This window comes from Tenrec ecaudatus, chromosome 10 (genome assembly GCF_050624435.1).
Source record: "Tenrec ecaudatus isolate mTenEca1 chromosome 10, mTenEca1.hap1, whole genome shotgun sequence".
NCBI lineage: Eukaryota > Metazoa > Chordata > Mammalia > Afrosoricida > Tenrecidae > Tenrec > Tenrec ecaudatus.
Window position 1 is genome coordinate 123,553,347 of NC_134539.1, and position 27,224 is coordinate 123,580,570.

General features: G+C 39.0%; 1 protein-coding gene and 1 non-coding gene across 2 annotated transcripts in view; one reads left to right on the top strand and one right to left on the bottom strand.

Annotated features, from left to right (window-relative positions):
- PPM1E (protein phosphatase, Mg2+/Mn2+ dependent 1E) overlaps positions 1 to 27,224 on the bottom strand; it is a 211,448-nt gene that overhangs the window by 88,406 nt on the left and 95,818 nt on the right. The window lies entirely within an intron of this gene.
- Positions 15,773 to 15,879, top strand: LOC142460403 (U6 spliceosomal RNA). The gene has a single exon (XR_012786614.1). It is a non-coding gene; the product is annotated as a U6 spliceosomal RNA (small nuclear RNA).

Here is a 27,224-nt window from a genome sequence, read left to right on the forward strand (position 1 = left end):
ATTCCATGACAGAAATTTCTTCCCTGACTTTTTGAAAGCTGATGGGGGTCTTTTCCTTCTTACGCCGTATTTGTATTTTGGTCTTTGTACTATTGTGGGTTTATCCTTACCACCTTGGTGTGACTTTGTTTGTTACTTTCTGTTGGGTCTCCCAGCTGTGAAGCACAGGAGGAGTGGATGCAGAATGATAATAACTGACACAAGGGGGTACAGGGCATGCAGGGATGCGGGTAGGTAACAGGTAGGGAAGGGGATTTGGGGAGTAAATAGTGAAGGTGAGAGGGGGGAGGGAGGACTAGAGCGGATTGTGATTGGATCACTCATTTTTAAATGGATTTCACCATGAGGGTGCTGTAAAATTGATGTGGTAATGATTGTGAATTCTCCTCGATATGATTGAACAATTAAACTACTGAATTGTATAATATGTAAACTATGTGCCAATAAAACTCTTGGGTTTGGGGAAGGAAAGAAAATACGGCCTTGGTGATAGAAGCAAGACTGGAAATCACATGATAGAATTTTGCAAGACCAATGGCTTCTTCATTACAAATATCTTTTTCCATAAACAGTGACTACACATGTGGACCTCGCCAGATGGAATATACAGAAATCAAATAGACTATATCTTTGGGAAAGATGAAGCAGAAGTTCAATATTATCAGCCAACATAAGGCCAGGGGCTGATTGGGGAACAGACCATCAGCTGTTCCTATGTAAGTTCAGGTTGAAGCTGAAAATTTTATAACACGTCTACATGAGTCAAAATACCACCTCGAGCATGGTGTTATTAGGTGCTGTCAAATCAGTTCTAACTCATAATGACCGTAGGTACAACAGAAAGGAATGCCGCCAGGTCCTGTGCCATCCTCCCTCGCAATGGTTCTTCTGTTTAGACCCATTGTTGCAGTGACTCCGTCAATCCATCTAGTCGAGGGCCTGTCACTTTTTCACTGCCCCTCTATTTTACCAAGCATGACGTCCTTTTCCAGGGACTAATCACTCCTAAAAACATGTCCAAAGCTCATGAGACGAAGTCTCACCATTCTTACTTCCAAAGAGAATTCTGGTTGTACTTCTTCCATGATAGATTTGTTTGTTTTTTTTCCCCATGGTACTGTCAGTATTATTTCCCAGCACCATATTCAAATGCATAGATCCTTCTTCAGTCTTCCTTAGTCAATGTCCAACTTTCACTGCATATGAGGCAACTGAAAATATGGTCAGGTGCACCTTAGACCTCAGAGTAACAACCTTGCTTTTCAACATTTTTAAAAGGTCAACTGCAGCAGATATACCCTGAGTAAATCCTACCTGAATGTAGAGAACATCTCAAGAACAGATTTGAGGCACTGAGCACTAATGTCAGAAACACCGGCGAGCCATGGGATGATGACAAGAGCATCACACATGAATAAAGCAGAAGGTCATTCAAAAAGAAAGGAAAGGTTGATGTGAATATCAGAAGAGACTCTGACTTGCACTTGAAAGTAGAGCGGCTAAAGCAAATGGAAGAAATTATTGAGTTGAAGAGAAATTTTCAATGGGCAGCTCAAGAAGACAAAGTCAAATATTATAATAAAATGTGGAAAGACTTAGAGGCATAAAACCGAAAAGGAGGAACACACTTAAAAATCTATATGTTTTTAATCTTAAACTGAAGGAACTCAAGAAAAAAATCTAAGCCTTGGGGTTAATACTGACGGATTCTATGGGAAAATATTGAATTATGCAGAAAGCATCAAAAGAGGATGGAAAGAATGCAGAGAGACTGTAACAAAAGGAACTAGTCATTCAGACTTTTCAGGAGACAGCATACCAGCAAAAACATGGTAGTGAAACTTCATATATTGGGAAACGTTATATTAAAAAAACAAACAAACCAAACAGCAAAACCTTTTTAAAGAAAGAAAGACCAACCACAACATTAAAATAAACCAGAGGAAAACACTCCTGTTGAGAAAAAAAGCAAAAAATATTGAAAACTAGAACAAATCCAAAATGGTTCAGGAGGGAGCTCAAATAACCAGGTGCCACCTTATGACCTAATTCCATCTGCTATAATCAAATTTACTATAGCATCTGTCTGATAGCAAGGTCATTCATGTCCCTTGACAGTGGTGAGAGGAGATCCACCAGAGGCCTAATTTACGTAGGGATCCTACAGATAAATTCATAGCCTTCTACAAATTTGGTGTTCATGGCTTAAGCTCAGAAACCTTTCTGTCCTTCATATTTGGATTTTGTTATTTATCATTCTTGGGTCAGACAGACTGGTGTGCTTCTTCCACCAGTTGTGTTAGTAGTATTTTTGTAGGGAGCATATTAATACATAATATTAATAAAGACAAACTTATTCAATTTTGAAAGAAAAATATGACTTTAAACTGATATGAAAATTTTCTCACCTCAATTCCATAGTGAATCAAAATTAAAATTATAACCTAATACTAAAAATCTGCAGGTAGCTTTTCTCTATGGTTCTGACTCAGACAAGATTGCAACCCACCTGTTAGCCAGAACTATTTTGTCTCACTTAAATGGCTGCTTGCTTGAAGACGCACCTTAAAGGCTCCAAACACTACTCAATGATAGCCGGGCATCATCCGCTTTCTTCACCACATTTTGCTGTAGCATCCATATCTAAAGTGATTTCTTCAGGAGGGTGAGCACTGAGCAGGGCCATGTCATAAGAACTAAATGTTCTTGGATTGGGGCTAGAATTAAATGGGAGTCCCAAACCCATTCACTTGTCTTTCAATTATGTATGTCTATGGTTTACTCATTATCATTTTAAACATTATCAATTATTTCCCTGGGGTATAAGCTAATTCTATTGATAGACATAAAGCTCAGAAGTCAGGAGGGGATAGGAAATGACGCTACCCTGTAGGGATTGCAATCAATCTCATAAAACAAAATGTATATGAATTATTGAATAGAAAACCAATTAGCTCCTTAAACTTTTACACAAATCAATAAAAAGTTAAAAGAGAAAAAAGAGGAAGTTGTTCTAGGCTGGTAATACCCCTAGGGTGTCCAAGCAAACTGAAATTCTCAATCTCAAACCTCAAACTAACTGCCATTGAATTGATTCTGTCTCATAATGACTCTTTAGGTTGGAGTAAAATCGCCCCTGTGAGTCTCTTCCACATTAGAGTCTGACACCACACAGAAGACTATACCTACTGCTACCATGACCTCACACAAACACCTTTCCCCATCAGACCACTCTCCACATAGATGCTTTCTTTGCTTGCCTCGCTTCACCTGGGCCGTTTCCCAGGCAGAAACTCCGACACCCAATTGCACCTTTGCATGGATGCTCTTCTCGCTTCACTTGGGCTCCAACGTCGTATCGGACCAGGTTTCAGCCCAACCCCAGACCACAGCACCTTCATCTGGGCCATCACTTCACCCATCCCCATAGGAATAGAAAACTCATTTGGTTTCACCTGATGTTCTTCCCACCCCCCCCCCCATAATTTTGTTGGGGGCTCATATAACTCTTATCACAATCCATCCATTGTGTCAAGTACATTTGTTGCCATCATCATTCTCAAAACATTTGCTTTCTGCTTGAGTCCTTGGTATCAGCTCCTCATTTTTCCCCTCCCTCTCCGCCCCCACCCTCATAAACCCTTGATAATTTATAAACTCTTATTATTTTGTTATATCTTACACTGTGCGACATCTCCCTTCACCCAACTTTCTGTTATCCATTCCCCAGGGAGGAGGTTATATCTAGATCCTTGTAAACACTTCCCCTTTTCAACCCCACCCTCCCTCCACCCTACCAGTATTGCCACTCTCAGCATTGGTCCTGAAGGGATCATCTGTCCTGAATTCCCTGTGTTTCCAGTTCCTATCTGTACCAGTGTACATCCTCTGGTCTAGCCAGATTTATAAGGTAGAATTGAGATCATGATAGTGGCGGGGTGGGGTGTGTGTTTGAGGTGGGGGAGGGAGGAAGCATTTAGGAACTAGAGGAAAGTTGTATGTTTCATCATCGCTGCACCCTGATTGGCTCGTCTCCTCCCCACGACCCTTCCATAAAAGGATGTCCAGTTGCCTACAGATGGGCTTTGGATCCCCTCTCTGCACTCCCCCTCATTCACAATTATATGATTCTTTGTTCTTTGATGCCTGCTACCTCATCCCTGCGGCCTCTCATGATCACATAGGATGGTATGTTTCTTCCATGTGGGCTTGGTTGCTTCTGAGCTAGATGTTGGCTTGTTTACCTTCAAGCCTTTAAGACTCAGATGCTATATCATTGGATAGCCAGGCACCATCAGTTTTCTTCACCACATTTGCTTATGCACCCATTGGGAATCACCCAATGATCTTTCATGAGGACGAAAGAAAATGAGTAGAAGAGGAGTTTGAAGCTGTTATTGTAACAAATAAACTTTAAAAAGTTAATCCAACGGATATTGTATTAATAACTACACCTCACAGGGCATGATAGATAATAAGCTGTATGTTGGCGTTCAGATGCTAGCTAAAAGGGTGGCAGTAGGAACCCCTTCAGCAGTTCCAGGGGAGAAATCTATTGGTAATCTATTCCCATAAAGATGACAGTCCAAAAATCCCTGAAGGCAGTTCTACTCTGTCACTTGGGGTTGTTAGGATCAAAACCGGCTCAATGCCATTCAACAATAATAATACATTCCCTTTCAGTAACACTCATAAGGGAGGAGAAAGTCTCACAGAGGTAACTTGGCAGGAATGAAAGAATAGGGTTTTAATTGTAGCAAGTGTGGCTCACTTTTTAAAAACATTATTTGGAAATAATTTCAAACTTATAATGAAGTTGCAAGATAGCATCAAAAAACCCTCGTATGTATTCTTGACATACATGATATATGATATATTCTTCACTTATACAACACAGGCTAAGTAAAAAGTATTCCACATGTATCACAAACAAAGCATGCAGTCACGTTCTCTCAGTAACACACTTGTCTTAATCTCACTAGGGTGCCTTCAACAAAAGGTCTTGTCGAAACAGTGGCTTCTAAGGGGCTCTGCTGGGCCAATTAAATTCCAGACAGAGCGGTCATCTCAGAGAGTTATGACAACTGTTCTTTGAATCCCAAAGGAACAATCCTGCTATATATTCTTGAAGGACAAGGGCAATCATGAAGTCTTATTATGAAAGAGTATTAAGAAAATGGAAAATTGCATTGGTGAGAAAAAGGCTAAGATTATTGCACCAAGGAATTTCTTTCTATCACTACAATGCACCTGTTCATTTCCCTCAGGGGTAGCAAGGGCTATCCTAAGATAATTTTGTTGGGAAATGTTACTCCATCCACCCCACAACCCTGATCTTGTCTCTTTAGACTTCTTTATGTTCCCAAAACTTAATCTTGAAAAGGAACGTGGTCAGAGTCCCTAGAAGATGCCAAAATCACTGTTTTTGTATCGTGCAAATCAGAGAGCATAAAACTCATCAAGGGGTGGTTGGAGAGCTGGAAACACCACCTTCAGAAGCATATAGACCTAGATGGAGGATATGTCAAGAAATTTTGTAGCAACATTTTGTCTTGGTCTCATTTTCAATTTTGTCAATTGGTCCGCAAATGCCCCTCAGAGTATTGTTTGCCCTACACTTCGGAAACTCGTGCAAGATTACTTATTACATTTAGTTGTTATGGTAGCCAGTTTCCAAGATGACCCTCCAAAGACCCAGCCTTCTGATGTTCACACCGCGATGAACTTGGCTCCCATATGGCATTGAGGTCGGTCTGTGTGACTGATACCATGTGGCAGAAGTCATGGTCTGCCACTTCCAAGATTAGGCTATAAGAGACAGAAACTTCGGTCCTGGGGACGCTTGCTCTCCTTTTCTCTGGATCACTTTCTCTGAGGGAAGCAAAGTGCCATGTTGTAAGCAACCTGCTAGAGAGGCCCGTGTGATGAGAAACGGAAATCTCCAGCCAACTGTGGCTTTCTGAAAACCTTGAGACCGATCCTGGAAGTACATTCTTCAGCCCCAGTAAAGCCTTGAAGTAAACATAGTTCTGGCTAACAGAACTTGTCTGAGGCAGAACCATAGAGAAAAACCACCTCCGGATTTTTAGTATTAGGTTATAATTTTAATTTCAATTCAATGTGGAATTGAGGAGAGAAAGTTTTCATATCAGTTTAAAGTCATCTTTTTCTTTCAAGATTGAGTAAGTTTATTTTCTTTTATTAGTATCATATATCAATATGCTCACTACAAAAATAATAGTAAATCAACTCTGTGTTGATATTCCATACAAAATGGTAAAATGCATACATGCACAATGTTAAATGAGGGAATAAACATTTTAAAATCATTGTTTAAAAAGCCATTCATTCACTCGATCCGTCCCTGGATGCACAGAAGGGTAAGTGGTCAAATGCTGACAGGAAGTCGGTGGTTCAAACTCCCTCAGGAGGGCCTTGGAAGAAAGGCCTTCCAAAAGGTCATAGCTCGAAAATTCTATGACATGCAATACATGACGTTGCCATGAGCCGAACTTGACTCGATGGCATTGAGTTTGTTTGCTTGGTTCATTAATTCCAGTACTGAAATCCTTAGGAAAATAGGTTTTTCAGCTGCTGAAGGTTTAAAATACTTCCTACTCGTAACTGATTTTTGTTATATGACATTTGCCTGTACCCGGTGGTTAAAAGTTATTCTGAAAATAAGCAGCCAAACATAGGAGAAAAAAATGAGAATGAATTCATGAAACAAAAATAACAAACTACTGCAGTAGGGTATTGAATAAATAAACTTGGAAGCTGGGAGCAGATGGTTGAAAAGTGGGATATATGAATTAGTAATTTTGGAGGTAGCATAATTTTTGATAAAGGCAAGTTCATTTTTGGTAGAAGTAATATTTTGTTGTCAGGTGCTTCCAAGTTGGTTCCAATTCAAAGAAACTCTGTGTACCACAGAACACCCACCACCTGGTCCTGCGCCATCCTCACGATTGTTCTTAGGCTGGAAACCACTGTTATGGCCACCGTGTCAATTCCTTTTGCTGAGGGCCTTCCTGCTCTTTGCTGACCTTCCATTTTACCAGGCATGATGCCCTAGGGGCCTGGTCTCTCCTCCTAACACTTCCAAAGTACACGAGACACAGTTTCACCATCTTTGCCTCCCAAGAGTATTTTGACTGCACTTCTTCCAGGACAGATCTGTTTGTTCTTTCGGGAGTCCATTATAATTCCAAAAATGCACCATAGTACAAGTGCTTTGATTCTTTTTTGGTCTTCCTTAGTCAATGTCCAACTTTCACATGCATATGAGGCAACTGAAAATACCATGACTTGGGTCAGGTGCATCCTAGTTCTCAAAGTATCATCCTTGCTTTCAGCACTTTAAAGTGGTCTTGTGCAGCAGATTTACCCAATGCAATTCATCATTTGATCTCTTGATTGCTGCTTCCAGGAAGATGGATTGTGGATCCAAGCAAGATGAAATCCTTGACAACTTCAATCTTTTCTCCATTTAACATATTACCTACTGGTGCAGTTGTACGGGTCTTTATTTTCTTTACATTGAGCTGCAATACACACTGAAGGCTGAAATCTCTGATCTTTATCAGCAAGTGCTTCTACTCTCCTCAATTTTAGCAAGCAAGTTTGTATCATCTGCATATTATAGAATGTTAATAAGCTTCCTTTCTGTCCTGATGCTGCATTCTTCTTCATATCATCCACCTTCTTTAATTATTTGCTCAGCGTACAGACTGAACAACTATGGTAAGAGGATGCAATCATGATGCACACCTTTGCTGATTTTAAACAATGCAGTTTTCCCTTGTTCTGTTCAAATGATTGCCTCTTGATCCACGTACAAATCCCACATGAGCACAATGAAGTGTTCTGGAATGCCCACTCTTCTCAAGGCTCTCCCTAACTTGTTATGATCCACACAGTAGAAGGCCTTGGCATAGTCAATGAAACACAAGTAAACATCTTGCTGTTAGTCTCATTTTCATCCAAGATCCATCTGACATCAGGATTATGTCCCTTGTTCCACTCTCTTCAAAAGCCGGCCTGAACATCTGGCAGCTCCCTGTCAATGTACTGCTGCAACCTTTGTTGGATGATTGTCAGGAAAATTTTACTTGCATGTAAAATATTTTGCTTATAATATTATAATTATAGTGTTCTATAATTTGAGCGTTATGTACCGTTACCTTTCTCCGGAATGAGTCCAGATATGGATCTCTTCCAGTCAGTTGGCCAAGTGGTTGTCTTTCATGGCACAGATGAGTGAGTATTTCCAGTCCTTCACCAGCTTATTAAAACATTTAAATTAGTACTCCATCAATTCCTGGAGGCTTGTTCTTGGCTACTGCTGTACGTACAGTTTCATACCTCCCTTCTGTACTATTGATTTTTACTTATATGCTACCCCTTGAAATGGTTGAATGTCTACTAGTTCCTCCTGGTATATGAGGGTGTCCCTACAAAACTGGATTCCCTTCAAAGCTATGTATTTAATTTTTTTTTTACAAAACAACCCCATCACCTTCAAAGTACTCTCCATTACACTTAATGCATTTGTCAAATCTACGATCCCATTCTTGGAAACATTTTTCAAATTCATCTGTTTGGATGGTGGACACTACCTCCCTAGTTTTTTTCTTCACTTCTTACTTCTTTGTCAAATTGCTGTCCTTTCATGTTCCTCTTCATTCGTGGAAAGAAAAAGAAGTTGCACGGAGCAAGGTCAGGTGAGAAAGGTACCTGGGGCAAGAGAGGCATGCTGTTTTTTGCCCCAAACTGCTCTCTGAGATGGCTGCATGAGCAGGTACATTATCATGGTGGTAAAACCAGTCCCTTTTGTCACACACTGTTATGCTATCTTTTCAGAACCCCTAAATAGAAAGCTTGGTTAACAGTCTGGCCTGGTAGAATGAACTCCAAATGCACTATCCCCCTCACATCAATAAAACAAGTGAGCTTCATCGTGATCTTTGCTTTCACTTGATTAACATTTTTTTGGCAAGGTGAAGCTGGTTTCTTCTACTGGTTTGACAGATGTGTGCTTTCAGGGCCGTAGGAACAGCACCATGTCTTGTCACCAGTAATGAAGATGGACAAAAAGATTAGGTGGCTTCAAAGCTGTTCTTTCAAAGCACGGCATGTTTCCACCCACCACTCTGTCCTGCTCAGTCAGCACCCGAGGCACAAATTTTGCAGCGGCCCTTCCCCTTCCAAAATCTTCTGTTAAAATTCACTGAGCCGAGCTCCAGAAGAGTCCAGATAACTCCCCATCTCTTCACTGGTCTGTTGTTGGTCTTCAAGCACAAGTGCACAAATTTGGTCAACATTTGTGTCCATTTGGGAAGATGACGAATGTCCAGATGAGGTTTGTCATCAGTCAACATTTCAGCTTTTCTGAAATGAGAAAACCACTCATACACTTTAGTTTTCCCCATAGCGCTGTCCTTGTGAGCTGTGTTCGACATCACAACAGTTTCTGTGGCATTTTTCCCGAGCAGGAAACAAAACTTCACAGCTGCACGCTGTTCTCTTAAATCAGCCATCACAAAAAACGAGGTTAGTGTGAAACTGCTTTTATGAAAAAAATTCACTGTGAGCAGAGAGAACCTTCCCAGAGAAGGCACTGGGTGCACTAACTTCAGAGGAGTTGCTGGATGCTCGCCTAGCGGGGAAAATGCGTACGAGGGCAACTCTGCCCAGAGAGAGCTATTATCTTGTTGTTGCTGCTGCTGCTGTTGTTTTGAGGGGTGCCCCCTCGTAGTGATTCTGTGCATTCTTTCCATCTTCTGGTGCTTCCTACATCATTCAATATCTGTTCATAGCATCTTTTATATTCTAACTCATGGCTTGAATTTTTTCTTGAGTTCTTTCAGTTTAAAATATACTCAGAATGCTTTTCCTTTTTGGTTTTCTAACTCTAGGTCTTTGCACATTTAATTATAATATTTGACTTTGTCTTCTTGAGCTGCCCTTTGAAATATTCAGCTCCTTGGCTTCATCGTTTCTTCCATTTGCCTTAGCTGCTCAATGATTAAGTGCATGTTCCGGAGTCTCTTCTGACACCCACTTTGATATTTTATTTCTTTCTTGTCTTTTTCATGACTTTTTGCTTTCTTTAAATATGATATTCTTGATGTCATCCCACAGGTAACCAGGTCTTCTATAGTTAGTGTTTAATACATCACATTTTTTCTCGGGATGTTTTTTAAGCTCAGGTGGGATAGACTCAAGATCCTATTTTGGTTCTTGTGGACTTGTTTTAATTTTCTTCAACTTCAACCTGAACAACTGATGGGTCTGTTCCACAGTTAGCCCCTGGTCTGGTATTACCTGCTGATGTTGAGCTTCTTCATCGTTTCTTCCTACAGATGTTGTCATATTGATTTCTGTGTATTCCATCTGGAGAAGTCCATGTACACAGTTGCCCAATGTGTTTTTGAGAAAAAATGCAATTTCTATGAACAAGTTATTGTTTTGGAAAATTCTATCATGCAATCTCCAACTTCATTTCCATCACCAAGCACATATTTTCCAAGTACTGTTACTTCCTTTTTGTTTTCAACTTTCACATTCAAATTGCCAATAATTATTCATGCATATTGATTTCAAGTTTAATCAATTTCAGACAGAAGACAATGGTAGAATTCATCAATGTCTGCATCGCTAGCTTTAGTGGTTAGTGGTGCATAACTGAATAATAATTCTATTGACTGGATTTCCTGGAAGGTGGTAGATATAACCCTATCACAGACAGTACTGCACGCCAGGATAGATCTTGCAACATCCTTCCTGAGGAAGAATGCACTGCCATGCTTCTCGACTGTGTCATCCCCAGCATAGTAAGCCACGTGGTCTTCTGATTCAAAATGGCCAACACCAGTCCATTTCAGCTCACTCACACCTAGAAGATAGATATAGATATGTGCCATTTCATTTGAACAACTTCCAATTTTCCTAGATCCATACTTCATACTTTCCAAGTTCTAACTATTAATTGATGTTTTCAACTGTTTTTTCACATCCTAAGTCATGTCCCATCAGCAAGCGAAGATCCCGAGGGCTTTGCTGCTGCAGGCTTCACGCCATCCCCATCGTGACGATCGACTCTATGACCGTGAGTGTGGCTGCGTATTCATGTGCTACTTTGAGAAGGCAGCTCTTCCTTGGTCAAATTTTGAGTGCCTGGTGACCCGAGGGGCTCATCTTTTTGCATATCTTTGATAAGTTTTGCTTCCAGTCATTAGATTGTCAGTAACATGATGATGTTTCAATACTACCCATAGAATTTTCAGTGCCTAATTCCTCTGCAATGGCAGCCTATTCCTTCTTCATAGTCTGTTCTGAGTCTGTAAGCTCTGGTGAAACCTGTCCACACTAGGTGGCCCTGCTGGAATCTGAAATGGCAGTTACATAGCTTCCAGCATCGCAGCCACACATGTCACCACAAGACAACAAACGAATAGGCAAGTGGTGGGACACTTGTCCGGTTCTCGAAAACTCGCTCTCATTAAGTCAATTTCAACTCATGGAGGCCCTAGGACAGGGTAGAACGCCCCCCTTGGGTTTTCTAGACTGTAGCTTTTTATGGGAGTAGAAAGCCTCATCTTTACCCCAATTTTGGCAGCTAAAAGGAAGCAAATGGTATGAAGTGAGGATAAGTTAGGAAGTCCCCGAGTGGTGCAAATGATTATGTGCTCAGCTATTGACTAAAACGTTAGCAGTTCACGTCTACATAGAGGTGCCTCAGAAGAGAGGTCTGGTGATCTACTCTTGAAAGATCATAGCTATTGAAGACTTAGTGGAGCACGGTTCTACTCTGATGTCCTCAACTGATTTGGTTTTTGGTTGGGGGCTAAGATGGCTAACAAGCCGCTACAGGGCTGCCATTGAAGATGAGGTGGCAGTAGGACCTTGGCAATGCAAGTTTGATCTCCGCTTGCTGAACAGGTGTCTCAACCCCAAATTACTTTATTGTTGCTGTTGTTAGTTGCTGTCCAGTTGATTTTTACAAGAGATGAGCATATCTAAGTTTCTCTTTTTCTTAGTTTTGTCTTGACTACTTGCAAGTAGATTTATCTGTAATTTATCTGTAATCAGGACTTCTTCTGCCAAAGCCCAGTTTAAAAAATGAACTAATCAGAAATTAGAGATATAGACCAAAAAAAAAGATGGTGTGTTTATGCCTGCAGATGTGAATGTAAGTTTTCCGATTTTAATTTGCATTTTGTTTTCTATTTATTTTATTTTCCCTATTCTAAAAACAAAACTAGTCTTTACAGTGGTTAAGCACTCAGCTGCTAACTGAAATGTCAGCCATTCGAGCCTGCCAGCTGCTCCAGGGAGTAAATTGGTTCTGTAAAGATTACAGCCTTAGAAACGCTGTGGGGCTGCTTCACTCTGTTCTATCCAGTTATTATGAGCCAGAATTGACCTGACAGCAACAGATTACTTCAGAAAGATCTTAGTTAGGTTTATTGTGCCAACTAGGCTCCTGTAGAAGCATGTGGGCAGAGTTTAATCAAGTTGCAGCTTGATTGGAGAGTGACCGAGATAAATGGCTCTCTGAAGCCGGCTTCTTTCTCGCTCTGCTTCACCTTCCTGTTGACAAGTCACACTTGGAGACTTGCTGAGACCTGCTACAGTCTTCCTCTCTGCTTCACCCAGAGAGCTGGAGGAAGCCACGTGGAGACTGGCTCCAGCACTGAGATGCTTCCACCGCCATTGACTCCACAAGAGTTTCCACCCACCTGCCTGTGATCTTCCTGCACTTGGCATGTTTGCATGTGACTATTTTAAGTCTGAAGAGGGATTTATGGACTAGTATTAGACTTATGGGCTAATAGACTTATGGACTTGATCTGGACCGGGCTGGGATGTTTTCTCAATATACAATTGCTCTTTGATATGAAGCTCTCTCTTACATATAAATGTGTCCCTGGATCTGTTTCTCACCGGGTCTAATACAGTTACTGTGTGGAAAGCAGATGTTACTAGCAGATAATCTGCCCCGTAGCTACATTTTCTGGAAGCTTTAGTTAAAAAGTAAGGCCTCTAGGACTGTGACGGAAATTGGGAAAGAGCCCTTTAATTTCCCCTCTCCCAGCTATCAGCTGTACTGGGCATTCCTAAAGCCCTGAACCTGCCTCCTTGGCTGAGATCCAGGAAAATGTCAAAACTGCAGAAGAGAATAACTTCGTGGAGTACATTCGGAAACTGGTCCCTACTTATGAATTCAGAGCTAACAATAGCAGAGACTCTGTGACTAAGCTTAGCCAAAAAAAAAAAAAGAGTAGTAATTACCACTTTATTTAATAAGGATTCCTGGTGGCATAATCATTACACATTGGGATACTGACTATAAGGTCAACAGTTCGAAACCAACTGCCACTCCATGGGAGAAAGCTTTTTACTCCCATAAAGAGTTACAGTCTCGGAAACTCACAGGGTGGTGCTACCCTTTCCTATAGGGTCATTATGAGTTGTCATCGACTCGATGGCAGTGAAATGTTTTGTTTTTCATAATAAGGATATAAATAAGGTGACCCCGGTGAGTGTGTCCCCTTTTTTGTTTGCTGGGCCTTTTCTTTCTTTTTTATTTCTTTTACTTAAAAAAATCATTTTACAGCTCTTATAGCATTCCATACATCAGTCGTATCAAGCATATTCATATATATGTTACCATCATAATTTCCAAAGCATGTTCTACTTGAGCCCTTGGTATTCCTGTGCCTTTCTTGAGTTACTCTTGAGCTAAGGAGAAGCGAGAGAAAGGGAGGGGGACGCTCCATTGCTCTCATCATGAGTTTCCATTTCACTAGGTTGGGCAATCTAATCAGATTTAGTTTAATTTAAAGGAAACAAAATTATTTTCTATTTCTTGCATATATAAATTTGTGGCAAAAAAGTTATCCAATTAAACATGCCAACATGGAGCTACATGTCTCCATATGCATTTTCATTCTCATTATTTGTGCTTCATAGACCCTCTACGATTAAAACATTTATATTCTGAAAGTCCAGAATACTTTTCTTTGGAAACACAACAAAGATGGCTTATGGGTAGACTTGATTACGGTTCTGAATAGAAGGTCCATCATCACAAAAAGCATAGGATTCTACGGCAAGTTTGTCATTTGAATCCAGGGACTGCAGGCATGACATCTAAGGGAGTGGGCATGTGAAAGCAACCTCACTAAGTGCTCCCTGAAGGCCTCTCCGCAGACAGAGACTGAAGACTCCTTTGAGAGATGCTTCACACCCCACAGGTTAGAGTAAATGAATGGTCCATACTGGTCAGTTTTACTAAAAACAGAAACAACACTAAAGGATCGCTATCATCCTAGCTCGAGGCCAGTGGAGCTGCTTTAGCTGAAAGATACACACAAGGGGGAAAAAATCAAAATGTTATCTTCCTTCATTTCCTTTTTCCCACAAAGATGTGTGGAAAATTTCAGATTAATGTTATTGAAGCTGTCTTAGCAATGAGAATGAGAAAACTCTGACGTTCTTATTCTGAAGTTTAAATCTTTCTGTCCAGCATTTAATCATGTGTACACATTAGAAGCAACTCTAGCTCTTTATACAGACTTTCTCATTTTTTTCTCCTCTTCTTCCTGGTTGTTACATAATCTGTTGTCAGTTTGAGCCTGAAGAGTGAAGGGGTGGAATTTAGCCTCTCAGCCAGGTTGCAGCTTGATGATTTCATTGGGAGGCACTAAGGAGATAAACAGTTCACTGAGTCAGGACACACACACACTCCCTGTGAGACATTCCTGGTGAAAAGACATGGAGCTACCCTAGAGCCCTGGAGCTGAAGGAGCCATGTGGAGACCCCTGCCAGCACTGAGATGCTTCCCACCCACTGGCCTGTGATCTTCCTGCATTCAGTGTCATTGCATGTGTTGTGTGAGTCTGAACAGGAATTCATAGGTATCAGACATGTGGGTTAGTATCGGACTGATGAACTTGACCTGGACTGGGCCGGGATGCTTTCTTAATATACAATTACTCTTTTTTTTTTTACAATTATTCTTTTATATAAAACTCTTTCTTATACATATATGAGTGTCTATGAATTTGTTTCTCTAGTCTACCCAGACGAACACACTCACCTTTAACCATTTAGAATATGTTCTTAATCTGCATTACTATATAAAATAAACCATTGCCTGGAATATTAAGCTAGTAGCAAAGCCAGAACTCAGTTCCATGCAGTCAATTCTGACTCACGATGACCTTACAGGACAACATAGATCTATCCCTGTGGGTTTTTGAGACTGTCACTCTTTTTTTTTTAAATCATTTTATTGGGGGCTCATACAACTCTAACCACAATCCATACATATACCCATTGTGTCAAGCACATTTGTACATTTATTGCTATCATTTTCAAAACATTTTCTTATTCCTTGAGCCCTTGGTATCAGCTCCTCAATTTTCCGCTCCCCTCCTCCCTCCCTCATGAACCCTTGATAGTTTATAAATTGTTATTTTTCCAAGTCTTGCACTGTCTGATGTCTCCCTTTACCCCCTTGTCTGTTGTCATTCCCCTGAAGGGGGAGTTATAGGTAGGTCACGTGACTTTGGCCGCCCCACCTTCCCTTTCCCTCCTGGAATGGCTACTCTCAATGTTGGTCCCAAGGAATTTATCTGTCCTGTATTCCCTGTGTTTCCCGCTCTTATCTGTACCCATATACATGCTCTGGTCCAGCCAGATTTGTGAGGTAGAATTGGGTTCATGATCGTGGGGATGAGGAAGCATTAAAGAACCAGAGGAGTGCTCGCTTCGGCAGCACATACACTAAAATTGGAACAATACAGGGAAGATTAGCATGGTCCCTGCGCAAGGATGACACGCAAATTCATGAAGCGTTCCATAGGGGAAAAAAAGAACCAGAGGAAAGGTGTATGTTTCATCGGTGTTATACTGCACCCTGACTGGCCTGTCTTCTCCCAGTGACCCTTCTGTAAGGGGATGTCCAATTGCCTACAGATGTGTTTTGGGTCTCCACTCCGCACCGGCACTCCCCAACCCCCATTCACATTGACATTTGTAAAAGTTCTGGGTCTCTGATGCCTGATACCTGATTCCATCAATACCTCATGGTCACACAGGCTGATGTGCTTCTCACATGTGGACTTTGTTGCTTCTTAACTAGATGGCCACTTGTTTATCTTCAAGCCTTTAAGACTGCAGATGCTATATCTTTTGATAGTGGGCACCATCAGCTTTCTTCACCACATTTGCTATGCACCCGCTTTGTCTTCAGCAATTATGTCAGGAAGGTGAGCATCTGAGAACGCCAGATTATTAGAACAAAGTGTTCTTGTGTTGGGGAAGTACTTAAATAGAGGCCCAGTGAGACTGTAACCCTTTATAGAAATAGAAAGCCTAATATTTTCCCCATGGAGTGGTTGGTTGTTTCAAACTTCTGATATTGTGGCTTGTAGTCCAACATGCAACCCATTACACCACCAGGAGAAATTTAATTTTGATGTTGGAAAAAAAATTAACAGTTCTAATAGAAAAAGTTGAGCAGCTTTGATTGGTCAAGAAATGAAATATAATCTGTTCAAAAGGGAGTGAACATTGATAGTTTCATTTCTGATTGTTGACCAGAGCCAAGATATAGCGCATGCTGATCAAATTCACCTTTTTGATAATGATATTTCTAGTGAGTATTTTCCTCCTTTAACTGATTAAACTTGGAAAAGGAACAAATAATTGATTAGGCGAGAATATAGCATAAAAAGTTGATTTACATGTCAAAACTGAAAACCAAACCAAACTCACTGTCATCCACTTGATGCCAACTCACAGTGACCCCAGAGGACAGGAGAGACCTGCCCGGTAAGGAGACAAAAGAAGTTGACCTGCACTAAGCGTGTAAAGAGGCGGCATGGTATGATGATGGTTAAAAGACTCTGGATTCAGATCACCTGGTCCTACCCGTTACTATTATGTGACCTTGGGAAAGTCGTTTATCCTCTCTCTGCCTCTTTATCTATAAAACAGGAAAATAATACTTATGATATATTTATATATTTACAGTTAAATCTATATATTTAATGCTTAGATAGCACCTGGCACATAATAAAGTTGAATAGGGACATCATTATGACCTCATGCTGCTGGTTTCCCTTATCCAGATGATTTGTCTTTGTCTTGTTTAAGGTCTGAAAAATGAATATGACCTAGACCCAGAATTGTACTCTTAAGCATAACAAGTAATTTTTACATATGTTCATAAAGAGGCATTCATGAGAATATTTATTGCAAAATTGTTTTTAATTTTCCAAAACTGGATAACAAAATGATATCAATAAGAGAAGGAATTTCTAAAAGCATAGTATATTCAAACTCTGCAGCAGTTAAAGTTAATGCTGTAATCTAAGTATACTGACTTGGAAAAATTTCACACCTGGAAAATATGAATCATAAAAAGCATACAGAGTATGATAATATTTTAATATAAAAGATAATATAGAGAGATACTCCATGGATGGTATATATGTATATGTGTATGCATATATCCATAGAGGGAAATATTAAACTACACATGGTAAAGATCAGGATTTCCTAAGATCCTTTTAAAGAGTCCATTAGGTAAAAACAATTTTCGTAATGCTATTAAGATGTTATTGGTCTGTCTTTTACACCATGGTGACATTGAAATACTGATGATACAAAAGTAAAACTTGTGGGGCACAAGTCAAATCAGTGTCGCCCACCTACATTACTTGTCATGATTTTCATCACTTTCATGCACTTGCACAAAAAAAATATTTTTAATCACTTTCACAGAAGCCTATCCTTGACAAAACAGTACTTTTGGGTACAAGTTTTATTGCATCTTACTTAGGAATATATTATCTTTTTAATATTCAGTGTGAATGAAACAAGAAGTGAGCATGCTGTACTTCTGCAGCATACTGAAGTATTGCCCTGCTAGCCCTGATCTTGTGACTCCCAAAAAATGATTGAGTGGAACTATAAAAATAAGGTGCTATCATCTACCAAACAGATTAGATAGTTTGCTAATAACACTAATGTGTTAGACCAGGTCAACTAGAGAAAAAAATTAATTGACACTCATGTATGTGTAAGAGAGAGTTTTATATCAAAGAGTAACTGCATATTGAGAAAACATCCTAGCCCAGTCCAGATCAAGTCCATAAGTCCAATATTAGCCCATATGTCTGACAGTAGTCCACAAATTCCTCTTTAGACTCATACAGCATAGACAATGATGCTGAATGCAGGAAGATCACAGGCCTGTGGGTGGAAAGTCTTGTGGATCCAAGAGAAGGGAAGCATCTCCAGGGATCTGGTTGCCATCAGCATGGCTCCATGTGGTTTATCAACAGGAATGTGAAGCAGAGAGTGCTTCCTGTTTCCAGGGAGGAAGAGAAGTTCCCAGAACCCTCACGCTAAGGCTGTGCACTCAATCAGGCTGTGACTTGATTGACAGGCTAGATTCCACCCCTTCATTCTTTTATCAATTTGATATGAAATTGCATAACTACCACAACCAATAAAATGAAAGGAACTCTTATTGGAGTCAGAACAAGAAAATACGGTGTACAGAACCCTCTCTACTAAAGTAGTCACTCAATTCAAGAACACTTTGTTCGAATAACCTGGCACTCCATGATGTTCATCTTCCCAACACAATCACTGAAGACAAATGGGTGAATAAGCAAATGTGGTGAAGAAAACTGATGGTGCCCAACTATCAAAAGATACAGCATCTAGAGTCTTAAAGGCTTGAAGGTCAACAAGCAGCCACCTAGCTGAGAAGCAACGAAGTCCACATGGAAGAAGCACACCAGCCTGTGTGATCATGAGGTATTGATAGAATCAGGTATCAAAGACCCAGAACAAAAACTCATATCAATGTGAATGAGGGGGGGTGCAGAGTGGAAACCAAAAGCCCATCGTAGACAATTAGACATTCCCTTACAAAAGGGTTCACAAGGAAGAGACGAGCCAGCCAGAGTGCAGTATAGCACTGATGAAACATGTACCTTTCCTCTGGTTCTTTAATGCTTCCTCACTCCAACTGTCATGGCCCAATTCTACCTTACAAATCCGGCTAGACCAGAGCATGTACATGGGTACAGATCAGAGCTGGAAACACAGGGAATCCAGGACAGATAAACCCCTCAAAGAAAATAATGAGAGTAGCAATACCAGGAAAGTAAGGGGAAGATGGGGGGAAAGAGGGGGAACTGATCACAATGATCTACATATAACCCCCTCCCAGAGGGATGGACAACAGGAAAGTAGGTGAAGGGAGACATCAGTGTAAGACGTGAAAAAAAAAAAAAAACTCTATCAATTATCAAGGGTTCATGAGAGAGGGAGGGTGGGGGAGGGAAGGGGAAAATGATGAGCTGATACCAAGGGCTCAAGTAAAAAGCAAATGTTTTGAGAATGATGGGGCAACAAATGTAAAAATGTGCTTGACACAATGGATGGATGGATGTATTATGATAAGAGCTGTATGAGCCCCAAATAAAATTATTTTTAAAAATAATAAATAAAAATAAAATTTAAAAAGAAAATTATGATGACAACATACATACAAATGTGCTTGACACAATGGATATATGTATGGATTGTGATAAGAGCTGTATGAGCCCCCAATAAAATGATACAAAATAATAGTTTTTAAAAAGAAAAAAAGATTTGTCCACCCCTTATGCTTTAAGGGAAACAATCCAAGATGTAGAAAGGGGATCTCACTACCACCAAGAAAGAGAGTTGAGAGCAGGGCATATACATTGGACCTGGGGTTAACGCTCTGAGGACCTCCTAGGACCTAGACGTAGGGAGATGGAGAGAGATATAACACTAGAGATAGCTTGAGGTGGTAAGAAATGGCACCAGCAGAACCAGAAGACCGGTGTGAGACAGCATGAAGGACTCCCAGCCCACAAGTGAGCTAGCTACAGGGGGACATACTGACCATAGAAGTGAAAGGACGGAGAACCTTCTGGCCAATGTTTACTGGAGGAATACGGTGCCTCTGGGCACTTGGTAGAGCTAAAAAGCTGTGACCCTTGCACCAGCAGGCTAGAAACCAGGCATAGGTGCCAGAGGGGTAAAAGCTGAAGGACATACCTGCCTGTGGGCATGACTGAAAAGAACCCACCTGGTTGAGGAACTGTTGTCATCTGTTCCTGATCAGGAATTGTGACCTGTTACATCCCCAATTGTGTTATATCCTAATTGTGATCTGTTACATCAAAATTATACAGTAGAGTCCCGGTACTTGACCACATCAGTACTCAACATAATCAGAATTCTATATGAAATGTCGAGAAAATTTTGCATCGGAGCTCGAACAAAACATCAGAATACGATCCGATGCACGTGATTTTTTGTGAACAAAAGCAGCCGTGTTTCCATCACTCGGCGTTAGTTGGCGTTGTCGGTACTCATTGGTTAAACCTTTTGCAGCTGTGTTCCAAGTGTTTTGCTATGATCTTCTTAGTTTTTGTGGCTTTTTCTACTGATTTTAGATAAAAAACAAGGGACCTAAGAAAGAGTTTTTTAAAATGAATCACCGTGATTAGGAGCTGGTTAACCGTGGTGTTATCGTTTGTTGATGATAATTTATTAAACTCTTTAGAAAACGGTTAAGGAAACACCTACAGCAGACCACATTAGATTAAAAAAAAAATTTTTTTTAGGGAAAGTCAGCCACGTCCTAGTGAACAAAAGCAAAGAAAGGAAAAAACTCCTGAAAAGCAGCTGCTAGTTGGTTTAATGGAAGGGGATTCCCCTTGCAAACAGTGACTCTCTCCCCATCCCTCCTCTCCACACCCGGGTCCACAGATCCAGATCCTCATCCCTCTCAAGGTATGGGCCATACTGTAGTTGTTAAAAAATTTTTTAAATGTTGTGGTTTTTATTTAAATTATATTATTTAACTCTGAATTTATTTACTTTGAAATTTCTGTGTAGTGTTTTGTGTAAAAAGGCATGGTAAGGTTAAAACTTGGTCAAAAATGGATCGATCGTTTTCAGTTATTTCTTATGGGACAAATGGATTCGGAACTCGACTGCATCGCATCTCGATGCTCCTTTTAAAACGGAATAGCACTGAGGTCCGGCGGTGTCCTATATATTGAATAAGGAAGACTGGAAAAATCATCTATGAATTTGAATATGGTGCTGGAAAAGAATATTGAAAATACTAAAAGAACAAACAGATCAGTCTTGGAAGAACTACAGCCAGAATACTCCTTAGAGACAAGGACAGTGAGACTTACTCTGGACTTGTTGTAAGAGGGTTCAGTCCCTGGAGAAGGACATCCTGCTTGGTGGACAGCGAGGAAGAGGAGGGTCCTCAACAAGATGGACTAGCACAGTGGCTGCACTGATGAGCTCAAAAAGAAGTGAAATTGTGAGGATGGTGCAGGACCGGGCAGAGTTTCACTTTGTGCTCCAGAGGGTGGTTGTGAGTCAGAACCAACTCAATGGCACCTAACAACAACATCCCTGATTAACCCCATTGCTGTGAGTATGGTGGATGAGTTCTGTGTGGCACTACAACAGATTATCAATCCAGCAGAGGAGTGACGAGGGCCGTGGGTGCCACAATTGGTGAACGGGTTGAGAGGAAGTATGTACAACTTCCACCTCATAGGAGCTGGCTTTGGGACTGTTGTGTCTCTCTCCCTCTCCTGAAGTTCAAGGAAGTCTGATTCCGCCAGTGAGTCATTGTCATAAAAAATCATGATTGTCTCAAAGAAAGGAATTTATATAATATAATGGGTTTGTGTTCCCATGAAAATGTCATTTTACTTGAAAGAATGACAAACAGATCAACTATGGCTATTCAGACTTGGATATTTGGCAGACATCATCTTACAAATATACTGAAAGATTCTATCACTTCAAAGAAAATAACTTCAATGAGAAATTTCTAGCATAATTGGAATTTTGGAAAATTGTATTTAACATCATGATCTTAAAGTTTCTTAAGGTTGAAATATTTTTCCGATAAGATCAATGGTGGATAAGGACAAATGTTACCTGATATTATATAGTGATTTTGAACATTGGAGCCATTATTGTTCCAAATGACCAATGCAAGATATTACAGAAGTATGTCTAATTAAAAGATCCATTTACATTGAAAAATAGGCCAGTGGATTTTAATATTAACAGAATATTTAAATGTATTTATATGGCTTCAAATTTCACATTATATAACCTTTAAGAGACTACCAGGACTGATCACAATGATCAAGGCATAATTACACACCCCGCAACGCAACCACTAGGGGGATGAACAAGAAATATGGGTGAAGGAAGACAGCGATTGGTATGTTATGAAAATAATAATAATTTATAGTTTATCAAGGGTTCACATGGGTGGGGGAAGGAGGGCAAAAACAGGAGTTGATGCCAAGGGCTCAAATAGAAATTAAATGTTTAGAAAATGATGATGGCAACATATGTACAAATATGCCTGATACAATTGATGTATAGATTGTTATAAGAGCTGTAAGAGCCCCCAATAAAATGATCTTAAAAGAAAGAAAGAAACTACCAGGAGGTTAGTTTTGGTACAGTATCAAGGAAGAATCCATAATCTGGAGAGGCCATACGAACATTCTCCCCTTTTCCAAACACATCTCATAGCCAGAGTAGCTTTATATTCTTACGTCAAAACAGCATATGACAGCAGATTGAACACTGAAAAATATATACAAATCTAGCTTTTATTAAACCAGAAGTTAAAGAAATATCCACAAATATAAAACAATATAATTCTTCTCACTAATTTTTCAAAGGGAGTATTTTTCATTAAGAAATATTACTTATGGGCAATACCAAGAGTGTAGAAGGAAGGTGGGGTAGAAAGAGGGAACTGATTACAAGGATCTACATATAACTCCCTCCCTGGGGGATGGACAACAGAAAAGTGGGTGAAGGGAGACATCAGACAGTGTAAGATATGACAGAATAATAATTTATAAATTATCAAGGGCTCATAGGGAGGGGAAACAGGGAGGGAGGGGAAAAATGAGGAGCTGATACCAAGTGTTCAAGTAGAAAGAAAATATTTTGAGAATGATGATGGCAACAAATGTAAAACTGTGCTTGACACAATGGGTAGATGTATGGATTGTGGTGAGTTGTATGAGCCCCCAATAAAATGATTTTTAATGTTACTTATGTTATATGTAATGAATTTATTGAATTAATAAATATTTTCAATTTTCTTATATTTCCTTTCTAATATGGTAAGTATTGTTAGCTATAATTCCTATAAATAAAAGCATGTAAAAGGTCTTGAATGTTAAAAAAATTTAAGAAATTCTGGGAAAGACAAATACCAAATTCAGTGAAGTAGCTACATGGGCAGAGAAGTAATAGGATTAAGGAGGACTTCAACTTGAACCTGTAGAACTTAGTTTTAAACAACCTTGAGAGCAATATGGTCAAATATTAAAAAAGAAAAATAGGGCAATAGGTGTTTGCTTTCTATACTATTCCGTTTTTTAACATTTCAAAATTAAGTCTAGTACAAGCAAGCACTACAATTAGTATAAACGTTCTCTTCTGCTGTGTAGTTGGACATGAATCCTAGTGCATTACGGTATTCAGTCAGACTTCTTTTACATAGAAAAACTTAAAACATCATGGAAAGCCTGATAATCTGGTCATTCTTCATCTTTTTTCAAATAAAGCAGCTTCATCCAAATGAGTAAAAATCAAATAAAAATAAAATCGCAGGAGATGTTCAGGGTGTAAAATGTATCCGTTCTGTGTTATGTAGCCTGCGATTTTGAATGAAGACATATTTGAACCAAGAGAATATCTGCATCCATTTGCAGAGAGGCTTAACTGCTGCATTTACTGAAAACATATTGAATTCTAATTAGATATCAGTTCCTTGGTTAAGGATGAAGGATATAGAGATAAATAAGAAAAGACCCCTGCCCTCAGGAAGCTCACAGCCTAGAGAAGCATCACAAAGAATTACCATAAAATGCGATGTTCTAAAACGCATGCATGATATGATTTTCAGTCACACAATAAACAGGTCTGTAAAGGGAATAATAGCACTAGGAAGGTATGCACGCCTTAGAATAATCAATCATTTGTGATAAAAGGGGCAGCACTTACCGAACAGCAAAGTTCAGAAAGGACAAGAAAGGAGGAAGACGGAAAAAGGAAACAGGGAGGATGTGGGATAAATGATGCAATATTGTGGGAATTGTGATCAAAGATAGGAAACAAAATGGGTATGAATTGTTGAATGGAAAAATTTACAATGAAAAGTTTTGGTTTTTAAAGGATATATATATATAGATTAATTTTACATCGCTCAATTAGTATTGGATGGAATGCTAATTCTGACAGATCTCAGGATGGTTTTACAGATAGGGTAACATTTAAACTGGAACGTGAATCATGAGTAGAAGTTCTATAAATAGGAAAGAGGAAAATGTATTCCAGACAAAAATGAATATATATATATATATGTATATATTTTTTTATATTCCCTAGTTCGCTAGTTCACAAAATAATGTTTCTGTGAATAAAAAAATGTATATCTACTTTGATTAGATATACATAGCATTGAATCTTGTCTCAAATATAGGATGATAAGTAATCAGCTGTAAATGGGGTAAGTGACAGTTTATTGTACCTATTTAGGAGTCTTTAAAACAAGCTATCACTTTAAGCAAGCATGGCAGGATGAAGTATTTTGTGGTGTTGAGCAGGGACAGTAAGAGCTCACATTAATATGCTTGTGACCACTTTAAAAAATGAAACAGAGCAGTAAAAAAAAAGAAACAAACGTGTAGAAGCAGATGCGGCATTCTTTTACTAATAATTTAATATTTCTACAAGGTATAACGCAGATAGGGGAAACAGCATATAGAAAGAACTGTGCAGTAGCAAAAATTCTAAGGTGATTCTTAAAGGTTTCCTCAATCTATTATAACTGAATAGGCACTTCCCTAAAGTGATTTCAATGAGCAAAAAATGTTAGCTCCCACACAAAGAGCAGATCATACTAATTAAAAAGAAATAAGTAATATTCTTAAGTGGCCGTGTTGCTATGAGGTTAACCTTTATAGAAAAGTAGAACTAGCAAATTATATTTAATATTTTATGAATACTTCTAACATTAGCATTTCCCATAATAATGATTACAATAACTTTGAACTACATAATTTAAAAACTCACATTTTCTTTGTATTAGAAGAGAAAATGAAAACCTAAAATGAATGAAAGAGAACACATAGACACTAAGATCCTGACTGCAAATGACCCAATAAACCCATACCTATTTACAGTGTTATATTTAAAATTCCATCTTTGCTATAGGATCTGTTTCCCTTAAATGATATTTAACAATCATAAGAGCCACATATTAATCACTTTAAATATCCAATTTTAGTTTGGCACTATAATTTTCAAATGTTTGTGAGTGTGACAATGCCAATGGATAAAGTCTTCTAATAAAGATGAAACTCACTATTTAAGAGAAATTCCAGGAAAGAATAAGAGATCAATATTACCTGGTGCAAGAAAAAAAGGGAAGAAATTTTCTTTTTATGTATAACTGATTATTATAAATCTAATTTCATAAATATCATCTATTCATACACAATGCTTAGATTTTTTTATCTCCAGGCATACCTCTTTTCTATACTCATGGTTCTTATAACCACATACTTATAACTAATCAAATATTGATATCTGTTACTAACAGATGGGAAAAGTCAGACCTCTGGGGATTTAACTATAAGTAAAGGAAATTGCCTTGGCTGTGGGAATTCATAACTAATCATATCTTTGTATCTAACCACATATATACAGCTATGTGAATAAGCACCACCATCTTCATGTATCTAAACCTAAGCCTGCTCTTTCCTAATCCTTATTCAAAGTTCCATTATTCCAGATCCTTGAGCCAAAATCTTTGGATTAATCCTTGACTCCGCTTTTTTCTCATATACCAATCCATGAAGTTTTTCTCTCATGAATTATACTTTGGGTGTTGTATCAAGAACTCTTTAAGCCAACGTCATAAAATGTTTCCCTATATTCTCTTCTAAGTTTTATCATTTACATTTTTACAGTTAGGTCTATAACACATCTAGAATTTTGTTTTAAATCGAGATACAAAACACTCTGCAAAAAAATTCCGTTTTGTTGACGTATAATTTGCATACAATAAAATTCACCTGTTTTAAATGTAAAACTCAGAGAATGTTAGTAAATTTGTGTAATTGCTGCAATTCAGGTTTAGAACATTTCCTCAAAAGATCGTTTGTGTTTGTCTGCGGGTCATTCCCAGCCCTAGGAAACCACTTGTTTGCTGTCTATAAAGATTTTTCTTTTCTGAACAAATAAGTAGAATCATAAAATATGTAACCTTTACAAATGGGATATTTTACTCAGCATAGTTTTTTACCTTCACGCATGTGAGAGCATGTATCAGCAGTTTCTTCTTTATTATTAAGTCAGATCTATTGTAATAAACTACATTTTGCTTATTGCATGCCAAGAGGAGACTTTTCTTGTGCACCAGTAAAATGCTTAATGAGTGACAGTAATTAGAGCTAATAAAAAGGGGATTAAATAATTAGAGCTAATAAGGAGACCGTCGAGGAATATGAGTTTTATTACTCAGACAAGAAGTGGTGTTAACCAACCCAGGGACAAGGAAACAACACGTGATCCAAAATCAGTGGCAAGAAGGGTGTAAAAGGCCTGGAAGGAATTGATCAAGGTCAATATAACTGGGAGAAATTACTGAAACCCAAATGAAGACTGAGTATGATAGTGGGACAGGAGGAAGGTAAAAGGAAATAGAGGAAAGAACTAGGAGGCAAAGAGCATTTATAGAGGTCTAAATAAAGGCATGTACATATGTAAATATATTTATATATGATGATGGGGAAATAGACCTATGTGCATATATTTATAGATTTAGTATTAAGGTAGCAGATGGACATTGGGCTTCCACTCAAGAACACTTTGTTCTATTAAACTGGCATTCCATGAAGCTCACCTTCCCAACACAATCACTGAAGACAAAGCGGATGCATAAGCAAATGTGGTGAAGAAAGCTGATGATGCCCGGCTATCAAAAGATATAGCATCTGAGGTCTTAAAGGCTTGAAAGTAAACAAGTGGCCATCTAGCTCAGAAGTAACCAACCCACATGGAAGAAACATACCAGTTT